This window comes from Schistocerca americana, chromosome 7 (assembly GCF_021461395.2).
Source record: "Schistocerca americana isolate TAMUIC-IGC-003095 chromosome 7, iqSchAmer2.1, whole genome shotgun sequence".
In the NCBI taxonomy this organism is placed as follows: domain Eukaryota; kingdom Metazoa; phylum Arthropoda; class Insecta; order Orthoptera; family Acrididae; genus Schistocerca; species Schistocerca americana.
In genome coordinates, this window is record NC_060125.1 from 134691334 (window position 1) to 134706548 (window position 15215).

At 40.4% G+C, this 15215-nt stretch overlaps 1 protein-coding gene across 2 annotated transcripts in view; it reads left to right on the top strand.

Annotated features, from left to right (window-relative positions):
* LOC124621909 (RNA-binding protein 41-like) overlaps positions 1–15215 on the top strand; it is a 64013-nt gene that overhangs the window by 25866 nt on the left and 22932 nt on the right. Inside the window, exon 1 of one of the 2 annotated variants that reach the window (XM_047147411.1) lies at positions 13225–13243. The exons of the other annotated variant lie outside the window; for it this stretch is intronic. The gene's annotated coding sequence lies outside the window, so the exon portion shown is untranslated. Of the gene's footprint in view, positions 1–13224; positions 13244–15215 lie in introns of those variants that run through there. 2 annotated transcript variants of the gene reach the window in all.

Below are 15215 nucleotides of genomic sequence, written 5' to 3' on the forward strand. Positions count from 1 at the left end.
CACATTCCCTGATACACTTACACATGCAATAATGTATCTGAAACCTAAAGATCAAGCAAACCCAGCTAAATATCACCCCATAACATGCCTACCAACAATATACAAAACATTAACTTCAGTCATTTCACAGAAATTAATGACACATACAACACAGAACAAAATTATAAATGAAGAACAAAAAGGCTGTTGCAAAGGAACACGAGGATGTAAAGAGCAACTGATAATAGATGCAGAGGTGACATATCAAGCTAAAACTAAACAAAGGTCGCTACACTATGCGTATATTGATTACCAAAAAGCTTTTGATAGTGTACCCCACTCATGGTTACTACAAATATTGGAAATATACAAAGTAGATCCTAAATTGATACAGTTCCTAAACATAGTAATGAAAAATTGGAAAACCACACTTAATATCCAAACAAATTCAAATAATATCACATCACAGCCAATACAGATTAAGCGTGGGATATACCAAGGAGACTCATTAAGTCCTTTCTGGATCTGCCTTGCTCTGAACCCACTATCCAATATGCTAAATAATACAAATTATGGATACAATATTACTGGAACATACCGAAACAAAATCACACATTTGCTATACATGGATTATCTAAAACTACTGGCAGCAGCAAATCAACAACTCAACCAATTTCTAAAGATAACAGAAGTATTCAGCAATGATATAAATATGGCTTTTGGAACAGACAAATGTAAGAAAAATAGCATAGTCAAGGGAAAACACACTAAACAAGAAGATTACATATTGGATAACCACAGCGACTGCATAGAAGCGATGGAAAAAACAGATGCCTTTAAATATCTAGGATACAGACAAAAAATAGGAATAGATAATACAAATATTAAAGAAGAACTAAAAGAAAAATATAGACAAAGACTAACAAAAATACTGAAAACAGAATTGACAGCAAGAAACAAGACAAAAGCTATAAATACTTATGCTATACCAGTACTGACCTACTCATTTGGAGTAGTGAAATGGAGTAACACAGACCTAGAAGCACTCAATACACTTACACGATCACAATGCCACAAATATAGAATACATCACATACATTCAGCAACTGAAAGATTCACATTAAGCAGAAAGGAAGGGGATTTATCGACATAAAAAACCTACATTATGGACAGGTAGACAATTTACGAAAATTCTTTCTAGAATGAGCAGAAACTAGCAAAATACACAAAGCAGTCACTCATATAAATACATCGGCTACACCACTGCAATTTCATAACCACTTCTACAACCCTTTAGATCACATAACATCAACAGATACGAAGAAAGTAAATTGGAAAAAGAAAACACTACATGGCAAGCACCCGTATCATCTAACACAGCCACACATTGATCAAGACACATCCAACACATGGCTAAGAAAAGGCAATATATACAGTGAGACAGAAGGATTCATGATTGCAATACAGGATCAAACAATAAACACCAGATATTACAGCAAGCATATTATTAAAGATCCCAATACCACAACAGATAAATGCAGACTTTGCAAACAACAAATAGAAACAGTAGATCACATCACAAGTGGATGTACAATACTAGCAAATACAGAATACCCCAGAAGACATGACAGTGTAGCAAAAATAATACATCAACAGCTTGCCTTACAACATAAACTTATAAAACAACACATTCCCACATACAAGTATGCACCACAAAATGTACTGGAGAATGATGAATACAAATTATACTGGAACAGAACGATTATAACAGATAAAACAACACCACATAACAAACCTGACATCATACTCACCAATAAAAAGAAGAAATTAACACAACTAATCGAAATATCTATACCCAATACAACAAATATACAAAAGAAAACAGGAGAAAAAATTGAAAATACATCCAACTGGCTGAAGAAGTCAAGGACATGTGGCATCAGGATAAAGTTGACATTATACCAATTATACTATCAACTACAGGAGTCATACCACACAATATCCACCAGTACATCAACGCAATACAGCTACATCCAAACTTATATATACAACTACAGAAATCTGTAATTATTGATACATGTTCAATTACCTGAAAGTTCCTAAATGCAATATAACATATACCGTACAGTTAAAAGGAAGTCACGCTTGATGAAGGTCCGCGTCACTTTCCATTTTTAACCAGACATAACGTCTGAGAAAAGAAAGAAAGAATGATAATAATAATAATAATAATAATAATAATAATTCACTGTACTGTCTCATCCTTCGTACTCTCCAAACTTAGCCCCTGCTGACTTTTTTCGTTTTTATTTCCAAAGTGAAAACCAAGTTGAAAGGATAAAGATTTGCAATGGCAGACGAGATAAAAGAAAATTCACCGACGCCGCTGTGCGCAATTTGGCAAGAGGCATACCAAGATTGCTTCTGAAAGTGGAAATAGCATTGGCAGTGGTGTATCAGTTGAGGAAGAGAGTGTTTTGAAGGAGGCCATGCACAAAAAGTAAAAGATAAGTGCATAAAAATTTTGTGGACAAAGTTCCAGAATTTTTTGAACAGACCTTGCATGTGCTCTCATGAAACCTGCAAGCAACGAGTTCAAACTGCAAACAGCACATGTTGGCGATACTGCAGAGTACTCCACATCAACTGCTTGGCACAATGAACATGGAGAGTTTACAAGCAATTCACTAGAGGTCATAGTGTTCACATCACCAGCATATGCTGCACTGCCATTAGCTACAGAAGGAAAACATACCCCCCCCCCCCCCCCCCCCACATTAGATTCTGACACCTTCCACCATACTTCACAGTTTTCATTTTAATGTTTTCACGTATTATTTGTGGTCATAGCATGTCAGAAAATAGGTTGACTACCATGTACTCAGATATCAAATTCAATTTTTGACAAGTTTTTACATGCTGTTACATATCCGTGATTTTTTAAGAATTGATGAAATTCACTACCACAAATTATTCCATAAATATTGTCTTGTACATTTCATTTCCTTCAGTTAGACAGGTTTTATACAATGTGTATGAGAGGATAACAATTTTTAGTCACATATGCCAATTACATATGTTTTTATTCATATTTTGAGGTTTTAACATTTTCCTCGAGTCTGCATTTTCCTCAATTTTGCGTTTTGAGTTTCGACCAGATGAAAATGTAAAATAGGGGTTTCACTGTGTTACTTTATCTACCTCATCCTTAAGTATTGCAGAGCAGTGCAAACTGAATCAGTAAATTATCTCCATAGGCCAGCCCCAAGATCTGTGTGCGCTAATATATTGTGACTCGCTGATCTCTAATATGTTGTGACTCACCGATCTTTCAAAGTGCCGCCGCGCAGTTACGCGCATCCTCTACATGCGGCGCCGTCTGCCAGCCATGCAGCAGCAGCGCCACCTAAGCGGCCAGCCAGCCAGCGGACGCTAGACTCGGACTCAGTTATGATTTGACTGTTAAAGTGTACACATGCCTTGCTGTTGATCTGTGACTTTCATGTATTGTATCTTCCTTGAAATATATTTGTTCAGCTTGAAGTTATAACATAATATCAGCTTTTCCACTTTGGAAAACAGTAGAATGGTGTCACTTAAGCATCATGAAGCCACATAAGAAACAGCGTGGGAAAATAATTAATGAAACTGACATGAAAGTTGTTATTGTGGCATCAGGTTCAAAAGGTTTCACGAAGTTTGGGGACAAAATATGTATTAGTATTTTATTGAACATAGTACTCTTTAGTGCATATTGGTGATGAAAAAGACTAAACCAACCAGTCAATGTTTCACGACTGTCCCATTACATTCAGTGGAAACCTGAGAAATTTGTTCTTAGTATTTTAGAAAAATTACAAATTCTAACATAGATTTGCATAGTTTTTCATTAAGAGCTGTGTTTGTTGTGAAAATTATATACTACTTTTATTTTCTTTCTTTCTTTTGAATAAGTAGTTATAAATAAACAGAGATTAAATAAAGACAATATAAACCAAAGAACAATTTAAAAAAATAAGAGCAGAACTTTATTCAGTAGAACATAATGCATTAATTTGGTTTCTGAAGACCATCAAAACTACTGTTTGCCATACCTTTTGTTTTTCTAAATAAGCTGTTTTAGTATTAACTTCTAACAGTTGATTTAAGAATCATGAAAGGTTGTACAGAGAAGAATCCTGGAGACACTGGTAATATTATGCACTAATAAGACATAGGTTTCAAAAACAGATTTTAAACTGAACAACAGATGTTGACACTGACCATAATTTAGTAGTTATGAACAGCAGATTAACACTCACTAAATTGCAGATGTTTTGAAAATAAAGGATAAACAGATTGAATCAGAGGTTGTTGAAAGTTTGAAAGGCACCACTATTACTTACCATTTATTAGTCAATGAGTGACTGAAATAGGAGAAAAGAATATAGTAGATGGTGAATGAATAGCTTTATGAGACAAGACAGTGACAGCAGTGGAGGACCAAATAGGCAAAAAGACAATGACATGTAGAAATCCTTGTATAACACACAAAATATTAAATTTTGAGACAGAATTACTAACTAGGAGGAAAAATGTTTAGTACTACCCATAGCCACAAATAAAAGTGAAAGTGATGACACTGTCCTACATTCTGGAACTATTAGTTCCTTCTTTGGGAGTGAAAGCAGAATAGGTTTGAAAGGTTAAAAAAGAGTGGGAGGAGGTGAGGGCTGGAGATGACGGACACAAGTGGTAAGAACTGGCCAGTCTTTACATCCATAATTAATTAGTTTCCTTGAATGAATTTTTCTTTGATACAATTAGAAATATTTAACTTAATCGGTGAAAGAGAATAAGTGAACCAGGCAAAATGTGACTGACAGGAAGGTGAAAATGGCAAGTGGCAGTGGAGAAATGCAGAGGCTTAGAAACATGTGTGACTACAGGAAAGACAGATGCTGTGAATAGGAAATTTAATGAAACCTTCGGAGAAAAGAGTGCAGTTGCACGACTATCAGAAGCCGAGATCACAATACAGTGCTAAGCTATGAACGGATTGCTGGAAGGTGGATGGAACATTAGAAGATCTATACATAGAATGAAACTTTTTCATATACATACATACTCCAAAAGTCACCGTACAGTATGTGGCAGAAGGTACCAGTACTAATAATTTTCTTTCCTGTTCCATTTGCAAATAGAGCAAGGGAAAAATGACTGTCTATATGCCTCTGTATAAGACTTAATTTCTTGCATCTCCATGATCTTTATGTGAAATGTGTGTTGGCAGCAGTAGAATCTCTCTGCAGTTGGCTTCTAATGCCAATTCTGCAAATTTTCTCAATAGTGTTCCTTGAAAATAATGTCATCTTCCCTCCTGCTCCCTCTCCCCACCCCCTGCTTCTTTACACGTAAGCCACACTTTCCCAAAATTCTCAATAAACTGAAGTCGACCATTCACCTTCCTTACTACAATCCCTATGTGCTTATTCCATTCCATATTGCTTTCCAACATTGCACCTAGCTATTTAATTGATGTGACTGTGTCAAGCAGCAGCACACTACTAAAGCTGTACTTGAATATTATGGGTTTGTTTTCCTAATCATTCACATTACTTACATTTCTCTACATTTAGAGCTAGCTGCCATTCACCATACCGACTAGAAATTTTGTCTAAGTCATCTTGTATGCTCCTACAATCACTCAACTATGATACCTTGACATACACCATGGCATCATCAGCAAACAGCTGCAGACTGCTGCTTGCCCTGTCCACAAGATCATTTATGTATATAGAAAATAACAGTGGTCACATTGTACTCCCCTGGATCTCTGCTGAAAATAGCCTTATCTCTGACGAACACCCACTGTCAAGGACAACATACTGGGTTCTATTACCTAAGAAGTCTTTGAGCCATTCGCTTTTCTGGGAACATATTCCATATACTTATACCTTTTTTAACAGTCCGCATTGGGGCACTGTGTCAAATGCTTTTCAGAAATCTAGGAACGTGGAGTCTGCCTGTTATCCTTCACCCATAGTTTTCACTACATTATGTGAGAAAAGAACAAGCTGAGTTTCCCCACACGTGATGCTTTCTAAAACCATGCTGATTTGTGGACGTAAGCTTCTTGGTCTCAAGAAAATTTGCTATCCTCAAATTGAGGATATGTCAAGTATTGTGTAACAAACCACTGTTAGGGATATTGGTCTGTAATTTTGTAGATCCATTTTTTAACCCTTCTTATATACAAGAGTCACCTGCGCTTTCTTCAACCACTTGGTACTTTTTACCGAGTGAGCGAGTTGTTTCTCTAGGCCAGGGATGCTTATTATTATGCAATCATATTATGCAATCCATGAGGGAGTCTGTTTGATGGTCAAATGATGGCATGTTTATACAGTTATCCTGCATGAATGATTTCTTAAATGCAAAATTTAAAACTTTGGCAACTTGAAGACCATTTATGGAAATAGAAGTAGTATGTGATAATGCTGTGGGAGGTATAGCACAATGAGAAGAATTTGACACAGCACTGAAAGATGTAAGTCAAAACAAGACACCTGTAGTAGGCAACATTCTCTTAGAATTATTGAGATGCTTGGTGTAGTGACGTAACAAGACTGTTACGCCGGCAAACGGGACAACGCATCGGCGTTTCCGTGCTTAGCAGTGGACCGATACAAGAGATCGTAGCGGTACTGCGAGAGGAAAATAGACCAGTGAATGAATTTCTGCGCTGTACGCGGAGGTACAGGCTTGTTAGGATGAAAAAGCGATGTCAAAGGTTTGTGGTCTGTGATGATGGTGAAGTAACGACCATACAAGAAATCATGGAACTTAGTAACACCAAACACGAGAGCCAAAGCTTCTTTCTCTATCTGGGAATAATTTCGTTGCGCAGACGAGAGCAATTTGGACGCAAAGGCAATAGGGCGATCATGGGAGCCAACTTTGTGCGCAAGCACAGCACCGATCCCGAAATCCGATGCATCTACCATCAACAAAAGGGGTTTCTGGGGATCGAAAGGCGTGATGCAAGTATTAGAAAGCAACGCCGATTTCAACTGGCGAAAGACGCGTTCGCATTCCGTCGTCCAGACGAACGGAACACCTTTACGGCGTAAGCGATGAAGCGGAGCTGAAATGGAAGAGGCATTGCGCATATATTTGTGATAATAGTTAATTTTACCCAACACACTCCGTAGCTGTTTCACATTGCGAGGGGAAGGTAAATCTTGTATGGCACGGAGGTGCTCTGGACTCGGATGTATGCCTTGGGCATTGATGACATGGCCCAGGTATGGTAAGTCACGAGCAAAAAACACACATTTGTCCTTCCTCAAGCGAAGACCATTGTGTCGCAAGACCTGAAATAATGTTCGTAGGTTCGCAAGATGATCTTCTTCTGTCTGTCCGGAGATCACTATATCGTCCAGATAGTTTGCTGCAGTAGGGACCGACGCACAAATAGTTTGTAAATATTGCTGAAACAATGCAGGGGCGGATGCACACCCGAATGGCAGTCTTTTGAATCGGTACAATCCAAGATGCGTGTTAACCACCAATACGCGCTGGGATTCGTCGTCCACAGGTATTTGCAAGTACGCATCGGCTAGATCCAACTTCGAAAAATATTTACCCGGGCACAGTTTAGCAAAAAGATCTTCCGGGCGGGGCAAAGGAAAAGTAGCAGTCACTAGTTGTGGATTCACTGTGGCCTTGAAGTCCACGCAAAGTCTCAATTTGCCGGAAGGTTTTGGCAAAATTACTAAGGGTGAGGCCCAGAGAGAAGCTTGCACACGTTCAATTACACCCTGTGATTCTAGATCGTTTAATGTTCTTGCGACCTCATCACGCAATGCGTGGGGAACATTGCGCGCTCTGAAAAATTTCGGTTGCGCGTTGACCTTCAGTTCCAAATGTGCTTCATAGTTCTTAGCGCAACCTAAGCCCGGTGCAAAAATGTCTGCAAATTCGTCACATAAGCGAGAAACACTGTCTGAAGGCACAGTCTGATTGACTGATAGGATCTGATTTACAATAGACATGTTAAACAACTGAAATAAATCTAAGCCAAACAAGTTCACTGCAGTAGAAGAACGAAGAACGTAAAATGACACAAGTTTTGATTGTCCCCTATATGTTGCAAGAAGAGTGCACTGTCCTAACACAGGAAGTGTCTGTCCGGAATATGTAGTGAGCTTAACATTTGCGACACGCAACGGAGGCGCGCCCAGTTGTTTGTACGTTTCGTGATTGAGCAAGGAAACTGCAGCTCCGGTATCGAGCTGGAAAGGTATCACTTTGCCTTCAAAGTCTAAGTCCACAAAAAGTTTATTGTCCTGCTGACGACAAGAGCGACTGTTTTGTGCAATAGGAATAGACACTGGTACAGAATCACTTGCTAGTTGACGTGATTTCCGGCGACGTCGACGCACAGTTTTTGTGGGACGAACACAGTCACTGTTAGAGAAAGTGGCACTGGACGAATCGGAATTAACTACATGAATGTCCATGGGCGAAGGTCCACGATCCTGAGTGTCCTTGGTTCGATTCCGGCGCGAAGCAAAGGGCCTGGAATGATTGTGATTGTCTGATCGGAGCTTTTTCTGGCAAACACTTTGAACATGTCCTTTCCTATTGCAGAAAAAGCAAATAGCTTGGCGTGACGGGCAATGTTCACGCGAATGTCGAGTAGCACACCGCGGGCATGATTTCACTGCAGTTGTGGGCTGGCGCGGCACACACGGCTTAGAGCGCGGCGGCAGCTGCGTTTGTTTGCGCGAGGGCAGTTGACCGGGCCGCGCAGCTCGCCCGGCGGGCCGGTTAATGTTACACACTGCTGGCGAAGTTTCAAAAGATTCCTGAGCACAGTCAAGTGGGTCTTGTCTATCTAATATGTCTATCACTTGTTGAAGGGAGGGATTAACTAGTTTCAATATTTGCTCCCGTATGCGAACATCAGAAACGTTCTGTGCAATAGCATCACGTACCATTGTATCTGAATAAGAAAGACCACAGTCACAGTCAAAGGCACAGTCCCTAGTAAGTCCTTGCAATGTTGCTACCCACTCCCTATTAGTTTGACCGGCCGTACGTTTTGTACGAAAGAACGTATACCGTTTTGCTACCACATTAACTGTTTCTTTGAAATAGGCATCTAAAGCAGACAAAATTTCCTCGTAAGACAGAGTTGCTACGTCGCGGCGGGGAAACAATTTCACTATCACACTGACACAAGAAAGCAAAAACGGCTGCCGCTCATTACCTTGAATTCTGTAGGCGGCGAGATGGAAGGCGAACTGTCGGGACCATTCCTGCCAAGTCTCGTGGGTGTGGTCAAACTGGTGAAACTGCGGTGCGACTGCATGTTGCGGCTGCGGTAGCGGTGAAGCGGCGGCTGCCGCATCGTGTTGCAGTGCACGTTGACCCTGGACGAGCTGTCCAAGGGCATCCAATAACGCCTGCGTCTGCTGATTCTGCAAGCGATAAAATTCGGATAGTACATCTGGAGATTGTGGCGAAGCCATGACACAAATAAATGTAAGCAATTAGAAAGAACTCTTTACTCGTCGCCAATCTGTAGTGACGTAACAAGACTGTTACGCCACTTGAAGTAGCCGATTGAAAGGCACGCGTACACACACGCCGACGGGCGTGAATTCTGGAACAGGATAACTATTGAATGGTAGCAAGAAAAGTACGGAGCTGCTTTATACTTAACTTTACTGATCCTTGTGATACATCTCTCTTGACTATACAAATGCGACTCGTAAGATACATGCACTGTTACAATTGGCGCCTTGCTAGGTCGTAGCCATGGACTTAGCAGAAGGCTATTCTAACTGTCTCTCGGCTAATGAGAGGAAGGCTTCGTCCGTCTTGTCGCTAGCAATGTCGTCCGTACAACTGGGGCGAGTGCTTGTTCGTATCACGAGACCTGCCTTGTGGTGGCGCTAGGTCTGTGATTACATAGTGGCGACACGCGGGTCCAACATGTACTAAATGGACCGCGGCCGATTTAAACTACCACCTAGCAAGTGTGGTGTCTGGCGGTGACACCACACTTGGGAGATCCAACTGCAACGAAACTGTTCTACTAGGTATGCAGGATATAGAAGACAGAGGCTTCAAGAATGATGTAACAGTCACAGTTACAAGGAAGTACAAGGAAGGCAAGTTTGACAGGTGTGAATATCATCCGTTCAGTAAGTCTTGCTTGCAAGGTACTAATGCAGATTGTTTACAAAAGAATGCTAGAAGCTGTGTTGGATTGGGGGGCAGGGATTAATTTTGGGTTCCAAAGAAATGTAGGGGCAGGCAACCTGTCTTAAATGATAATCTGATGAAAGGCATACCTTCATTTATAGCATTGAAAGAGATCTTTTGAGAGCATTGACTGGAATACACTCCTTGAAATATGGGAGGTAACAGATATATAAAGGGTACTAGGAAAGTTGTGCAATACACCTTTATTTAATTGTTTTGAAGTAATTTCTGCCACATTGAATACACCTCTCCATCCTCTGAAACCAATCCCTAAACCAGTTCTCCCAAGTTTCTGTAGGGAGTAAGGCACACCTATTGTCCCAAGCCCTCAGGAGGTCCTCCTCACTTGAAAACTGCACTCCTTCAACTTCATTTTCACATGTAGGAGCAGTGCAAAGTCACAAGGTGCAAGGTCTGGACTGTAAGGAAGGTGCTCAAGAAGTTTCAGTCCTGTACCTTGCAAATATTTGGTGCATGCTTTGGTGCAGTGATCTGGAGAGTTGTCATGATGGAGGAACCTAGCATCCATTTTTCAATTTGGTCACAGGTTCTTCAAAGATTGTATGACTTGGAGCAGGCACTGCTCAATGCACCACTTAGCCATGACCGTCTTCTAAGTGTCCAAAACAACACACTCCACAATTCCATTCACTTTGGAGGAAAAGAAAAAAAAAAACAGCTATCATTTTCTTCTTTACTGATCAAGATTTTCTGACAGTTACAGGTGTGTCATCATCTTCAAAGACCCAAACATTGTTTTGAGTCTTAGTCAGCATTACATAATAGTACATCCAAGTCTTGTTACCTGTCACAATGTTATTCAAACACTTATATTGTCCCATAGAAAACTTCTTTAACATCTCTCACACGTTGTGTCATCTGCTCTTCTGTAGTCCACATGGCATACAGAGACAACAAAGTTTCTTTATTCTTTACTTGCAAATGATCACGCAGAATTGGAAATGAATTACTGGTGCACGTAGCCTCAAGGTATCCACTATCTGCTTACAGGTTACTTGCCTGTCTTCGTCTAGCATTTTCCAAGAGCACCAATTTTTTCCTCCATAACTGATGATCATGGCATTCCCATCCTCTCCGTATCCTCCAGAGTGAAATTTCCTCTTTGGAATTCTCTGTACCGTGTGAATATAGTTGTACAAAGTGCACACACATCACCAAGTGCAAGAGTCGTTTCTTCAAAGCACTGGTCTAAGTTTAAACCATGTGCAAAGTTGTACTGCAAAACCGCCTGAATCTCACTTCGTGACCACAACGCCACAGTAAGCACTTCAAACCAATCCTGCTACTGAACGATTGCGCCCACAGGCTTGGCACAGTGGCTACAGCGCAAATATTAAATATTCTCAGAACACAGCAGCAATCAGCCTCCTGTGACTTGTTGTTACATCTTAACTGCAAAACTTTCCTAGTATCCTTTCTAAAACACAGGGAGTGGAACATGTCTGCAACTTGTACAAAAAAGACACAGTGCTAGCTCATTTATAGGAGTCAATATTAAAAGGAGGGATAATTTAGAAGGGAATGAGGCAGGTTTGTTTCGTATTCCCCATGATTTTTAGTTTTTAAATCAAGCTAGCAGGTAAGGAAAGAGAATTAACATTTCAGAGAGAAGAAATCAAATCTCTGAGGTTTCTCGATGTTTTTTGTGATTCTTTGAGAGACGGCAAAGGCCTCGGACAATTAATTGAACTGACAGGATAATGTCTTTAAAAGAGGTTATAAGGTGGTCAACAACAAAAGTAAACTAAAGGTAACAGAGTGTTGATGAATTAAATCAGTTGATGCTAAGGGAATGAGACACTAGAAGTAGACAGTTAGTATATGTGTAGCAAAATAGGTGATGGTGGCCAAAGTAGACACGACTGTCAATAGAATGAAAAGCATTTCTAGAAGAGCCAGTGTAAATTAAAGTGTTTTCTAGAGTGTAGCTCTAAATGGAAATGAAGTGTAAACAATTAAAAATACAGACGAAAAGAGAATAGAAGCTTTTGATTTGTGATGTTACAGAATAATGTTGAAAAGTAGATGGGTAGATCAGGTAACTAATTTGGGGGTATTGAATCAAATTGGGGAAAAATAAATTTGTGGCACCGTGTTATTGAAATCTCATCCTGAAACATCACAAAATAGTCCATATGGATGTAGGTTGCAGTAGTTATGCAGAGATGAAGAGGTTTGAACAGGATAGACTGTTGTGGAGAACTGCAAACAATAACAATCATAACTGAAACTTCATATGGAAGGAGTATAGCTTTGGATTTTTATAATAAAAAGTGTACAAATATGTCACATTAGTGCTATAAGTATCAAATGACATAATTTCTCAATAAATCTTGGTACAGTGTTTCACATTTGACTGTTTATATAACATGAGCCTTTTAAAACTGACTATATGTACCATAACTTGAGTATGTGTAAGAAAAATGTGAGTAAGCGGGAAAAAAAAAAAAGAGTCAAGAATGCCCATACAATAGTTTGTGCGGGCACTTTCTTGAAAGAAAAACACATGATTGCGCCATACTTTTTCCTTTCCTGGAGAGTTGGGGGCGGGGGCAGCAGATTGCCAAGGGGCATTCCCATGCACCTCACCACCCCCCACCCCCCGCCACCCCCCTCCCTTGCCCCAGGCATGGGCACCCTTGGAAAGAGTCCGTAGTGAAGTATTGAGAAGGGAGATACAAATGGCGTATGTTATTTCCTTCATGAAATTTTCATTATTGCCATAATATTTAACAGTTTGACATTGATGAAGATTGGGTTTCTACTGCCAAGTAATCAATCTTGGTAGAAGCGTACTAGTTCTACCATTATCTTAAAAAAAAATTTCTTTAACTGTAGTGCACATCATCAGCTGAGAACTGTTTGATTTTTATATTTCAGGACAGCATCTTTTGTGCCAAATGTATTGGCTAGAATGCAAAAAGAAAACTGAAGTTTATTAAGAAAAAAAGCAACAACCAGGACTCTTCACTAGCGGATTCATTTTGTGAGTGACTCAAGAGAGCAGCTGTGCTGAAATCATTCTTAAGTCCAGTTTGTCAAGAATGACCAACTATTCTCAACACTTTCCAAGGCAACACACAACCACAGACTGAAGCTATGATATTTGTGCACTTAAGAATACCATAAACCGTGAGAAATCCAGGATCATTGCATGACCGTTATGTTGAGACAGTACGCAGCATTTGCTGAAAGGCTTCTTAAAAACTGAGCTGCTTTGGCCTATTTCTCTTTGCAAAGATAGCCAGAGACTGTGCTTGGCAAAGTTGTCTATGCTAGTGGGAGGCCATCAGCATATCTGGATGAATTCATGTCATTTGACAGCTGTGCCAGTTTGATAGTTCCTTCTTTAACATGAAGTACATATGTTTAAACTAGTGTACAGGACGAGCTCGCTTAGGAGTGGAAGGCAGGAATACATCATTAGGACAGTTTTAGGTAAAAGGCTATTTATTCGCAGTAAATGCACTGAAATGGGTCACATAGTCAGGCCTAGGAAGGCGAGGGTGAGCCAGAATGGCCAAGTCCGAATGGCGTGGCAGCTACTGAAAACAAAGTCCGTGGCGCCGCCACACTGGGAAGGGCAGGAGATGTTTTCTGCTACAGGGCAAGTGACAGAGAGAGAGAGAGGGGGGGGGGGGGGGAGGGAGGGAGAGAGATAGAGAGATGGAGAGAGAGAGAGAGGTGTTGGGTGGCTACCTCGTAAGCACACAGGGGAAGCTCGTGATCGAGATGCTCGCTGACTTGCTGTTGCCAGACCGTGGGACGAGAAAATTACAGGCAGCCGACGCTGCCGGCAAAGGCTTGACCGTAACAAGCAAACAAAGTAACTTTTGAAAGCAAATAAAAATAAAATAAAATCCCCTACTATCTGGCTCATCCTTACACCCCTTCCGTGGGAGTGGAGAACATATGTGATTTCACTCTATATGATGGTCATTTAAATGTAAACAGTAGTTGATTGTTAAAGGCTCCCACAGAAGACAGCAGGGGCCTTAAACTATGGATGGGTATAGAGACTTTAAGACCTCCTAGGGGTCACAAAGGGGCTTACACACTTCAGCAATATTATGTGTATACAAGAACAAGGAATAAACATTATAAAACATCAAAACAAAATTATATTAATTACAAGTGTGATCACATTAAAAAAGTGCTAGTTGGAGTGTTTCTGAAATGAAGTTAAAGTGTCTTTTTTACTTAAATAAGTTGAAAATGTGAACATATCACCACTGACGTAACATGAGTGGCATGAGGCGGCTTGTTGTGTAGTCATCAGTAGTGCGCGAGCTGCCGGTGAGAAGGGGATGTGGCGGTGGCCGGGCCCATTCACTGGAACTCAGCACAGTGGGGTATGAGGGGAGGTTCACACGTTTCACACACATTTAAAAAGGGGATAGCACTAGGGGAGCCCTTCACTATGCAGCACAAGTTCTCACATTAGTTGATAACACCGTTGCACTCTTAAAAGTAAAGGAGGGCACGTGCCTGATAGGTTTTTCCTTCGAGTCATGGGCGAGATTCGCCCTAAGGCTGAGATTCTGGAACCATTGGAGGGGATGGCCTTAACTGTTCGCAAAATCCCTTTTTGAACAAGGTCCATATCAGTATAATAATAAGATAGCAGTGGCCGGGTTTACCGTGGCACTGGGTATGATGGTTGTATGTAGTTTAGTGGCTGTCTGCCATTCATTTAAGTGTGCTAACAGGCGATTGTAAGAAATTTGCCCTTCCTCATGTTTTAAGTGGCCATTAATTGATGTTAAGAGGTGATCATTTGATATATTGGACAAAGTAGGCAGATCCGTTGACAGAGGTACCACAAATGAGCTATCAGGCAGAAAAAACGTAGGTAAATGGGCGCAAATACTAAGGGAGTAAGCCATAGTGGCATGAAAGGTTATTAGTGGCATGATAACATCACAATAAGAACAGTTTGCTAGAAATCCACTGTTTGA